This window comes from Euprymna scolopes, chromosome 37, assembly GCF_053919585.1.
Source record: "Euprymna scolopes isolate OS-2025 chromosome 37, ASM5391958v1, whole genome shotgun sequence".
NCBI classification, from domain to species: domain Eukaryota; kingdom Metazoa; phylum Mollusca; class Cephalopoda; order Sepiida; family Sepiolidae; genus Euprymna; species Euprymna scolopes.
The window spans coordinates 41,427,465-41,441,020 of record NC_136518.1 but is presented as its reverse complement, the minus strand read 5'-3'; the positions used below and the strand labels follow the sequence as shown (position 1 = coordinate 41,441,020).

Below are 13,556 nucleotides of genomic sequence, written 5' to 3'. Positions count from 1 at the left end.
CAACTTCAAGATGGAAGGTATTTACAAATGTTCCATGGTTCACACTAGCGCTTTCGATTCTTTCTTGAATCATCATCAGGTGGAGATAAAATATTAAAAATAGAAGTGAAATATATAGTTACGAATGATAAAACGAGTCAATGAAAAGTCGATTAAAATATACATTTACGAGTGATAAAAAAACTCGATTAAAAATTAGGATGATAAAAGGCAATGTTAGCAAAACCAGTCGTATACTGGTTATGCTAAACATTTCAGCACATTATTGCTACTTTCAAAATGAATGCTATTTATGGATGGGTGCTGAGTTTTTATATATAGTGCTTCAAGTATTTTGAATTTTTCACAATTACTTTCTCGTTGCAAAATCCTTGTGTTGTCCACGAGGCCCTTTCTAAGATTAGAGGGTGGACAGCTATGTTGATTTGTTAAATGCTGGTATATTGACCTAGTACTGTTCAAATGCATCGTTAATCGACGGGACAATGTTTTTCATTGACTCTTTTTATCATTCGTAACTATATATTTCACTTCTATTTTTAATATTTTATCTCCACCTGATGATGATTCAAGAAAGAATCGAAAACGCTCGTGTGAACCATAGAACATTTGTAAATACCTTCCATCTTGAAGTTGAAAAAATCTTACGAAAGATCGAGAAAATGAAAAAAAGAATCATTAAGCAAGGTATCTCTGTTGTTTTTAACAATGTTTGCCTGAATGAAGGAATGCTGCCTAAATACACTAATATATATATATATATGTGTGTGTGTGTGTGTGTGTGTGCTTGTGTATGTGTCTATCTATAATGATATACTATAGATATTAAAAATATAGAAACTATAGCAAATGTATGAAACACATTCTCACAAATTCACCCAAAACACTTGCTTACACATACAATTTTTTCGACTTTCCACACTGATAAACATAATAATTAAAGCATATGAAACATTCTCTTTAAGGGGTTATAACCAGTGTTTTTACGATGTGCCCATTAATATATGTACAAAAATATAATTACATTTGGTATTTATTTTTTTAATTCTTTTCGCTTTTTATGATATTTGAACACAATAAGATTATATTTCTGCACATCATATTATTCAATAGTGTTGGTTGCATCCAAACATAGATATCCTTGTATTTTCATGTATGTTTTTATGGTTAAAAGGTAATCACAATTTAAAATAAATATGAAAACAATATAACATGTTCATTTTATGGCATAAAACGAATTTTCTTTTTTACACATGCACCTTGAACCGTTTCGTTTATAAAAGTTTACAAGATGAAATGGAAACGTATTGTAGTATCTAACTCATAAAGTGCGCATTTAGTGATTAAAGTATTCCCGGATTCGACGACTGGGCCAATCACTGGTATGCTCATGCTTTGGTTTTAGGTTCTATTCTCGGTTCCTGATTTCATAGCGGTCAATGGTTTTTAAAATATTTTAATTTATTTTAACGTTTTTATTTTTGTTATTATGAATCTGGATCATCGTTTGTTTGTTTTTTTAATTTTTTTTTATCTCCGTATGGCAAGTTGCTTCATATTTTGCTGACGTGGAACAGCTTCCATGAATGTAAATAGACGAAGTGTATTTGAGAAAAAGTGAAATTGAATTACATTTTTTTTCGTTAATGCAGTCTTTAACAATAAATAAATAAATAAAGTATTAGACATTTTGTGTAGAAAACTATCGATAACATGAATATAAATAGAATGACTTTATGTTATGTAATAGATAGGATTGGGTGCTAAATGACACCCGCTTTATTCATAGTTTTAAAAGGAGTGAAGTGACTGTTGAAACGCGAGGAGGTTTATACACCTTATTCCTATTTCATATCCCTGACCCCTAGATACCAAGAGTGAAAACAATAGGTCGGAATGAGCGTGTCAAAATATATTATCACGACTTGAAAAACACGTTATTCACACTTCTCCACTTAAATTGTACTGAAAACTTCTCTCAAACAATCTTCTCAAGCAGTGAGATTTACCACTTGTTTCTATCAATTCTCTTGTTTGATTCCAGCTAACCTTGATATCATCATTTGTAAATAACTAAATTATATACCAGTGTGTCTATTCGCCCAATGCTTTGCAATTTTGTCAGCTGTTTTTGTTAGAGTAGATGTTCGCTTACAACTGCTATCGCACTAGCAACATAATTTTATGATCAGGCGCTTTACAGAAACAGGAAAACATGTCCAGCTGTGTTTCAATTGGAAATAACTAATGCAGACGTATGAAAAGAATAGAAGAGAGGTTTCATAATTCAAGGTTTGCACCGAAGTAATAATTCGAGGCGCCGACTATCCGCTTGGCAATATTTCATATTCGTTGTCATTGGATTCAACAATGCCGCGAAGTTTGTTATTATTCTTGCCAATGTTTATGGATGTAAGTCTTTTTTTCCCGGGGAAGTTCTCGGCAGTAATTACCGTTCTGATTGCCTTCCATATTTTTCGAGATATACCAGCGTTTCCAGCTAATTGTTGCAACACAAGTCTTACTCTGTTTCCTACATTTTTCTGATGGTCGATACCTGCTAGCGTGCGAGCGTTCGCTATTTGGCAAACAATTTGTTTTTATCGGCAATAATTGGGTATAATTTTCCTTGAGACATTTTGCTGTGTTTTTCATGTTTGTATACATTTTATCTTTATCGGTATTATTTTAGATTGTTGGTCTACGAAAAGTATACGCATACACTATTTTTGTAAATATGTAATTCGAACATCTGTCTTTTCGCCTGTATTTGTTGATGGTCACTCATTTTCTCCTATATTTACTACCGATCGCCCCTCTAGATAAACTTTTCTTTCTCGGGTCTTATATTACAAATGTGCATATTTCTGGTGAATATTGACAGAAAACCTACGCTTATCTACTATTCCTTCAAAGATTCAAATAACAGAATTATTTCATCATATATATATATATATATATATATATATATATATATATATGTGTGTGTGTGTGTGTGTGTGTGTGTGTGTGTGTGTGTGTACAAATTTAAAAGGACGTAATGAGAGCATATTAAAAGGTAATTGAAGGGATGCTTCAATTTTCGGATTTTACCCATGTCAAATCACACTTTATTTCCTTTTGACGAATTGATTGTTACTATTTCTTCTGATGAGTTAGGTTCATAATAGATTCCCTGATTGATATAATAATAAAGTGATGGATTTTGCGCGTCGAAACAGATGCGTTCAAGTATTGTAAATGTCAACTAAATTAAAGGCATAAACTATAAGATGGTCAATGAATTTCGGAATATGTTTTTTTATTATTTATTCACTATATATACATATATATATATAAATATATATATATATATATATATATATATGATTTTCACATAACACTAAAAGATGGCGGAAGTGAGGAAGCATGGCTTTGGAAATCTTTTTAAGCATATACCTTTTGTTGTTAAAATCTAATGGAATAACATCTGAAGAAGTTGGGACAGGATATTTTTATTGACATATAAATCGTAAAATTTTTTCCCACTTACGAAACAGCTGTAATGAAAAACAAATCCAGGAAAAAAAAGAAGGTTATAAAAAAGTAAACGTGAATCTTTGAATTTTCACCAGAATTTTGCACTACCTATATATATATATATATATATATATATATATATATATATATATATATATATATATATGTAAAAGAGATTTAGAAGACTGTCACAATGCGAGGAATGAATTATAGTCGCTGTTGGTAAGAGGAGCCGAGAACAAGTAGCGATTTACAAATCAATAAGTACATATATATTTCATCCAGCATGCTTTGAATCGACCTGTTAAGCACACCATTTGAAAAGGGAAACTTTTTTTCCGAAATTAATAATGGAATACGTCGCATGAATACAAGTAAGACATTTTACCATACAACTGGATAAATATATATTTAAAAAATAAAAAATAATAAAATATATATATGTGTACTTATTGATTTGTAAATCGCCACTTGTTCTCGTCTCCTCTTACCAACATCGACTATAATTCATTCTTCGCATTGTGACAGCCTTCTAAATCTCTTTTACATACCTATCCAACACAATGCTTCAAGCAAACTACATATCAATACATATATATATATATATTCACATAAACACGGCAATTATCATTAGTGCACAGAGGTTAAAAAAAGTTGAACCCACTCAGTAATAAAATGGGTACTGTATGTGCTCTCCGCTTACAGCAGTGTCGAGAAGAGTAGAATGTGGGTGATTACTCAACCTTTTTATCACAACTCCACGTGCTATTTCATTTTCATTGGGTATCCATAATCTGCCATGACTGAACCAATTTACTCTGAAGCTTGGTCACCCTCAAATCAAGTAGACAGTTATCACTTGTATATTTATATAGCGAATGAAAAACTCCTACTTCTGAGACATCGGATTGGGTTCTCGTTGGTTGGATGGTCACCCATATTGTTCGAAAGGAAGTAGGTTCATTCCATAGTCGATCTTTATAACTAACACGTTATAAACTTTTGTGTGTGTGAAGACTTTGCTCAAGTGGCAGAGTACTTGCCTCGCATGTAAAGGGACTCGGGTTTCGAATCCCAAGTATATTGGCTGCCATGGATATTGTGAACTGCAACGTTGTTTGAGTATGGAAATAATTAAACTTTAAAGATAGTCTCTCTCTAGTTCGTGTCTAAAATGTGGCCGCTTAATATCAAGTGGCAATATGCTATTTTTGAGTTGAATCAGAATAACTTACTAAATTTTTATGGAAATTATAAAAATTGTAATGTTTGTTTGTCATTATAAATAAATGAGAATTAGTTTGTTTCGAGTTACACAGTGCATTACATAATACTACGGATGTGATGGCTAATTTAATTCTAATATATTTTACGTTATTTTTAAAACAGCATTCTTATTACTACAGACTGTGGTGTTATTTTTATTGTATTCAAGCATCTGATCTGAAGATTTGTATTTTACATCAAGACATGATTGAATTTGTTCCAGTATTTTTTTTTAAATCACTGTTAAGAATTCAAGAAACAAACGTGTTAATGAAGATCAGTCGAATGATCTATTTTCGAATTTTGACGTTATAATTTCTCTTTGGGCTTTTGGCCAGCATTAATCTGAAGCATTTGCTTTTTGCAATTTTCATAAAATACACTAGAAGTTATTGTTATTATTATTATTATTATTATTATTATTATTATTATTATTATTATTATTATTATTATTATTATTATCATTACTGTTACTGCTACTACTATTATTATTTATTTATTTATTTTTACTCACTAGAAGTTTGCGAGGTGAGTCACCACCAGTGATTGCTCACCGGGTTTTACGAGTGGTGTTCCGTTGAGTTTCACTTTTTTACATATTCCCTTACTCGTTTAAAATAATTTTCCACTCTGCAAAAAACAGCATACAATACGCATTTTGCTAGCTGGAATTTTTTAGCAATAATCTTCCCCAGCATTCTAGTACCCTTCGCACTTTACTAATATTATAAAGAACATGCATACACTTTTAATAATAACGAAACTGCGGTGACAGAATGATTGTATACACAGACAAGCAATAACATGAATTTCCGATGAGACGCGGATGTATAATGTTTTTTTTTTATTAGCGAAAAAATATCCGCTATGAATTACCCTGCGTCGTTCCAGAAATATGCTAGCAATTGCTTTGTATAAATCGCAAAAAATATAGAATCGTCGCCATATGCCCGATCGCACCATTTTCTATTCTTGTCATCATTTATGGTCTCATCAATCGTTTTTTAATGGTTGCAATGAGAAAAGAAAATAAAAATGGCGGAGTGCATTTTCTGTGGAGACAAGAGGACATGTGTTCTAAATGTAAATAAGTTATATTTGGTGAGTTGAATAAAGAACACATCATGGAAACAAGTAAAAAGAAGGGACCGTGTTATTTTTGCAGCAGTAGACAGACGCTGCGTATGAATATGAAGTCTACAGACGACAATAAGTTTATTGGTAAGCTGAGAGCGAATGAGTAGAAAAGGAAATAAATATACAAAATAATAAAGAGAAAATAAAAAGCCAAAAAAAAAAAAGAGAATTAAAAACATAATCGAAACGCGTGTAAAAAATGGACAACAAAAAATGGAATAAAGATGAAAACGGAGAGAAATATGAATACGATTATTATAAACGACATGTTTCGTTTAATAAAAAGTTAGAACTATTCAGTTGAGAGGAAAGTTATTTGAGATTTTTTTTTATTTTAACTCCAAATAATATATTTTCAAATAAGTTTTCGTAATAATACCTTTACTTACTATGTTGTTTTACATAAGGTGTTGCCACCCAATCTAATCGTTTAAATTACAATCGTTTTAAAACAATTATGTTTTCATTTCAGAACGTTGAATAAAAGATCGAAAAAGAAAATTCGCACAATTAGCTTATTTAAATTCAAGTTAGGCCGAAAAGCTGCTGAAATAACTCGCGAGATTAAGGAAGCGTTCGGAACAGAGACTACTTCTTAACGCAGAGTACAATGGTAGTTTAAGAAAGTTCCTGGCGGCGACGAGAATCTTCATGATGATGAGAGTAGAGGTCGACCCATGGATGTTGACTACTATAAATGAAGAGTTTTCGTCAGAACCAATCCACGTATAAATCTTCGAGAACTTCTTTCTGAATTAGACGTAACTTATTCGGTGATTTTACAACCATATGAAACAAATCAGAAAAAAACATGATAAATAGGTGTTTCATAGATTTAATTGCAACCAAAAGAAATGTTGTTAGGAAGTGTCATCTTCACTCTTTCACGCAACATGAACGACCCGTTTCTCAATCAGGCTGTGACATGCGAAAAAAGGTGGGTTCTTTACAACAATTGACGACGCTCAGCTCAGTGAATGACTAAATGCAGGCGAAGCTATTACATGGGTGAAATACTGTAAGCAAATGGATGAAATGCCCCCAAAACTTCGACAACAACACCCGGTAACAAAAAAGCCTAATTCTCCTCCACAATAATGCTCAACCGACCATGCAGAAGTTGAACGAATGTAGGTAGGGAAACTCTGTCTCATCTACCATATTCTCGAGATATTTCACCTACCGACTACTACCTTTTCTAGCATCTCGATAACTTTCTGTTTGTAGAAATGCTTGAAAAACATAAGCGATATCAGAAACGCTTCAACGATTTCATCGCCACCAGAACCACAATATGCTGGAGAATTAATATATATATATATATATATATAGATATATATATATATATATATATATATATATATATATATATACACGCACACATAAATATATATATACATTTCAAAATGTGTAAAAAATCAAGTCATAAAAAGAAATGGTAAATTATCACACATTCTTAATGTTTCTCAAAATTAGCATAAAACTAAGAATATGGCGATCATTGTAATAGCCGCCTTTTTATGCTCTGCTTGTCCGTAGAAATCCGGACAAATAAAGGCGCAAAATAATGTCTTGAATGAATTAAGAAAAAATGAAATAAATTGATAAGATACTCACGACTAGGCTAGTCGCATCATATATCTCTTTTGTATATCGCTTGTTATTTTATTAATTTTTATCATCGGTTTTTAACCGTATTTTGCTTGTGGACTCCTGGGTAATATATTATCATGAAAGGGTTGTATATATTATTATATATTTATCGAAACTTCACTTTTCATTCAGTTGAGTAAAACCTCATAATTAATAAATACTTTTTATTCTATAACATTGTGTTTTAAAAATAAAACAGGAACGTTGATCTCAATATGAAGTACATTATATTATAACTCTTTTTGTCTCGTAAAGGTTAAGTTTGAAAAGAAATTAGGAATATTATTTTTTCTCACATTAATTGATCAATATTATGTTATGGTATAACGTTTCTATTGTTTTCTTGGTCTTACTACATTCTAGACAATAATCCGTCAAGTCAGGTGAAGTATCTAACTTATTGTAGTTACTATAAGCAATATCATATAGAAAAGGCGGGGTGTTTTACTGCATTATTTATAATAATACTTCTTTGGATAATAAATCTTCATGAACAACATTATATAGTCATACTTGTAAATTTTGCCAGCAAATCATTATTTAAGCACGTCCTATTTAGCGCGAAATAATTATTCTTTTTTGCCGATTTTCTGGATATCTTTTCCATTCACCGAGCGGTCTTTCAACTGCACACGAAACTTAAGTTACTAAAAGCCATACTTATAAAAAAAAAAAACTACGGCCCCTTTTTATCCGGATCTCATTTTACACCTGGACAAATATACTAACAGTCTAAAATAACTAACAAGAAACTAAATAAATTAACTATAAAATAAGAAGGTCGGAATTAAAAATAAAATAATTCGCCCGTAACCTTCCCGCATTCACCTTTATTACGAATAATACAAAAATATATAAATATACAAAGCCTTAAAGGAAAAGAAAAAGAAAACGATAACAACAAAAATCGCTCCTGATGATAATCGGACGCATCGATAGAAAGCGCTTGAGAAGAATATGACTGGACAAGAATGTTTAAGCACCATTTTATACAACACGCTAGCTTAAATAATAATACTTGTGTACATTTGCTGATTGATAATTAATTTCAATGTCAAAAAAAGAAATTGAAACAAGGAAATCATTATTAACTCGTAAAATTGACTAATTTCGCTATAACGTAGTTGTTTATATGTAGGAGCCCAACACGTCGTACACTCTGAGCAAGGAATATAAAAAAAAGGAAAGAAATTCAAATTTTTGTTTCAGGTTTTAACTAAATTATTTACACCTATTTCCTCGGCCATGCATAACTTTTCGTATCGACTTTGACTTCACCTACGTGTCTCTACCGTGAACATATTTCCATCTGTTTTACCTCATTTTAGATCTACGCCCTCGTTCTTATTTTTATAATCGTTTTCCTTACTTGCCGTGATGTCACTGCGCACCCATGCCTACATCTGCGCTCTGTTGTATCGCTAAGAAACTGTAAAACGCTAAGAAGAAAGAAAAAATAAAAATGTATACAAACGGATTGAGTGCTCATATCGATTAGAAAACAATCAAGAACGCATGAGATAAAAACCATCTACTGTGTAGCACCAAATCGGTTTCAATGTTAGACTAACATCATTCTTCAATTTATTAATTGAGAAAATCTTCGTATTAACTTATAAACATGGGTCACACGACTGAACGGTTTCCGAAGTAACAAAATTGCCTCTCAGCGTTTTATCAATTCCATTAGTGGAGTATTGAAAGTGAGATGATATTGTGTCATCGTAATATAGTCGAAGAACGTACCTCAAGGCTAACTGTGTTAAAGAGTGAACAAAACGGATTTCAAAGACCGAACAAAAGAATGGGACCACTAATAAATCAAAGGTGTAATTATTGTAGCATTGGTTAATTAGCTGCAGATAATTATTGTAAAGAATGTGTTCTAAATATAACGTCCTGGCAAGTACAGGCAATAGTGAATTTGTAAGTGGGTCCTTATGCCTCAAGCAGCAATAATTTTAACTTCCTACACTGAATATTGCAAAGGCATGAAACTCCAATGTAGATGGGTGCAGAAACAATTATTTATGTTTATAATTATTACACCTTTTTCCGAATTTAAAAATTGAGCCCTGTCTAGAAAAATTAAGCAAACGCGCATTTAACAAGCGAATTGGCTATATGTATAACATCCAGTTGGAACACTCTTTGACTGCAAAAGTGGTATGCACGCAATGAACATTTGTAGTTTTTTTTATTTCCATTAAATGTTGTATTAATTTATACTAGTCCGAGGGTATATTTCTAGCAAATTGAGTCAAAGTTGAATTTGCAGGTGCATCTGACTCAGCAGTAATTATCACTTCCTTCATAGATTATTTCAAAAGCATGAAACACTAGGGTTTCTAGGGTCAAAGATAATGAAGATATTTATAAATATACGGGTGTGCGTGAGATGGGTGCCTGTCTCTGTGTATATGCACATAGTATCCGTAGTTTAAGCATTACTGTTTAAGCTGAAAATGGTAATTATTTATAATTCAAGAGAATATATACAAATACAATTTTAGTACTGTATAGGAACGTGGTCCTCTTTAATATCTAGCAAAACGATAAATCGTGACAACAGCTTAATCTATTGAACGGAACATCAACCTGTTAAACAATACACTGTTTCCTGTAAAACAATTTTCCTAAAGAAATAACAAAAATAGCAAACATGTTTTAAGTAATAAAAATGCATTATATATATATATATATATATATATATATATATATATATATATATATATATATATATATATATATTGTGTATATTTAGGCAGATCTTCTCATGCGAACAAATATTATTGAAGAGCACGGAATTCTGTTTTATAATATTCCTTTTCATCTTCTCCAATATCCGAATAGTTTTCTTTGTATTTTTCCCCCAAATTGTGTACGTTGTATCCATAGTGAGCGCTTTCGACAGAGATACATCTATCATCCTCAGGCATGTTGATTAAATTGTTTTTTTCCTTTTATATATATATATATATATACATATATATATATATATATATATATATATATATATATATATATATATATATATTTTATGATGGTCACGTTGTGGTTTATTATGAATTAGCTGGGCGGATTTTTTAAGTATAACTATATATAAAGTATATTAATTTATTGCATACTTAGGAATGCCCATATTTAAAATTTTAAATCTGCTATCCTAAGAATTTTTAAATATTTCGACTATATCCATACTCGATATTATTGATCCGCCTTTTGTTTTTGTTTTGTTTTTGTTTTGTGTTAATACACAATGCTTCGATTATGTTTAGTCTATTAACATTTTTCTCGCCTTGCAAAACGTAAGTGTATTCTACCATGGGTTTTCGGAATTCCGAATGATGGCAGCCATGTTTTCCCAAATGTTGCGATATCGAACTACAGTCAGAGAGATGGAGAGTTAATCTTCGCGACAAAGTGTTTGTAGTATAGCTAATGTATTTAACATTATTAGCTTATGTAGTTAGCATTATTAGCTTATGTAGTTAGCATTATTAGAGAAACATTCTCCTAATAGGGAGTAAAATTATACATCAATTTAAAACAAATTATTTGTCTTTGAAATGTTGTTTTTGATTACGAGGTTAATTGTCTGCAATTTTTTATAATATATATATATATATTTATATATATATATATATATATTATAATATAATATAATATATATATATATATTATAATATAACATAAATATATATATATATATATATTATAATATAATATATATCTATAATATAAAGCTGAACGTGTGTGTGTGTCTGGTCACAAATAGGCTCCCATATGGTTGACTATTTAAAAAAAACAAACTGATTACATATAATGATAGAAGATCTATCGAGACACAGGAATGGGTATGTTTGATCTGGCAGAACGGTAGTTCATTAAAATTTTGGGGTCTGCGTTCGCCCCTGGTCCACAAAGTATAGAAATAAAAAAAGAAAAAAAAAACGTTTAAAAGGTTTTTTTGATATAGATGAATACTTTGATAAGTATATTTTAACTTAAATAGGGATGGTATAATAAACTTGTGGGGTCTGCGTTCGCGCCTGGCGTCCATAGATTAAAGAATTGAAATAGGCACACACTTTAATAAATACTTTTCATATCTATCTGCGTAAGTATACTTTGATAATTATGTTTCAGTTTGAAGAAATATGGTATAATAAAATTATGGGGTGTTCGTTCGCACCTGACCTCCATAGAATGGAAATATCTCACAAAGTTTAACAAGGTTTTTTAATATAGATCCACAGAATATTGTGATAAGTGTTTCAGTGTGAACAGGTATGGTATAATGAAGTATGGGGTTTATCCATTCTATTTTCCTTTCATCATATTTTGCTTTAGTTTTGATACCCCCAAATTCGAAGCTATCTCTATACAACCTTTCCTTTTCATAACCTATCATACTTTATTAAATCAGAGTCCGTTTTCTGTAGGCTGTTTTTGAATGATGGGTACTAATATAAAATGAATTTTATATTTTTGTTCTCATTGAGAGTCACGTATCGACGGATTATATTTTTTAGAATAGTTTCATCAGTTCTGGAGTACGTGTGTACCTGATTACGGTAATATATTTGAATTGTTTGGTAGTTTTCTTGTTGGTTATTGCCAGCTTGATTCAAGTTACTGATCGCTAGTTTTATGTGTTTATCTAAAAGAGAGTTTAGGAATTGGTTATTGACTGAAACTTGTTTTATACTTTTTTAATTCATTAAAGAATATCAATATTTATCAAAGTTTCCTCACTAATGATCATTAAGATCTTGTATCAGAGACCGCCTATACTCATTAACTCTTATCCTTAAATTGCCACTAGTGACTATTTTCCAAGTAAACAAGTGACGCATGTATGGTCACCGTGAGTGCACATTGAACAAAGCATAACAAATGACTAAATTCAGCATTTGCACCACGACCGTGATTATACCTGAAAAGTCCCCAGGGGAAGTCAATTTATGGGGAAAATAAAAAAAAAATGGTCGGACGATGGAAAAACATTATGTTTTAGTTTTCCTCCTCAAAGACAATAGAAAGATAGATGAGGAACAGCATTGATCAAACGTTTGATGAATTGGAAGACTACTGGAATCTTTTATGGCTTAATGCTAAGCAATTACAAGGATACCACATAGTCGTGGATAGCGATCTGCCAATGATAAGTGGTTGTTACAATCACGCAGTCATTTGCAAATGTTATCGAAAAAGGTTAAGAGTACTTGAAATCTAGATAGAGTTAACTCTTAGATTCCACGGGATAGCACCGATTGTTTAATTATGGTTGTGTGAGAACTGTAGTTGAATAATAATAATAATAATAATAATAATAATAATAATAATAATAATAAGAAGAAGAAGAAGAAGAAGAAGAAGAAGAAGAAGAAGAAGCCTGAACAGATGTTGGAGATAGAGGAATGCAAGATTCTATTGGGATGTCCCTACACAAACAGACAAAACACTGTCTACTACTATGTTTTCCTTCTCTCCACCAAAACTGCCTACCGGTTTTTCGCCCCCACCCCAGGCTACGACCATCAAAAAGAAATCCCCATCGGAGTTCCTTACTCGCCCCAGGCAATGCCAGGGAACCCGCTACTCTAATATTTTTTTTTAAACTTCTCTTCACCCCTTTCTCCCGGGGTTCCTTACTACACCTCCACGCATCCTGGCAACGCCGGTTACTTCCGCTAGTAACTAATAAATAAATACGTTATATCAACTGGGAAACAGATGTAAAGCGGTACAACATGACATCTTCCAATATATACTTTATTTTTGTCATTAATGTTTAGCAAAGTTGCTTCTTTTTGACAGACCCGAGGTGAGGCGTGCAATTCCTGTTGTATTTAATAAGTATTAGCCAATGTACAATGATAATTAGGTGGCATAAACGGTAATTGTCTTCGCGATAGAAACTCAGAAAAACGAATTACGTATCAAACATAAAACATTGACGGAAATAAGAATACAAA

The 13,556-nt window shown here is 31.5% G+C and overlaps 1 protein-coding gene across 1 annotated transcript in view; it reads right to left on the bottom strand.

Moving 5' to 3' along the window:
- LOC145261136 (carbonic anhydrase-related protein 10-like) overlaps positions 1–13,556 on the bottom strand; it is a 1,563,849-nt gene that overhangs the window by 1,352,979 nt on the left and 197,314 nt on the right. The gene's annotated exons all lie outside the window — the stretch shown is intronic.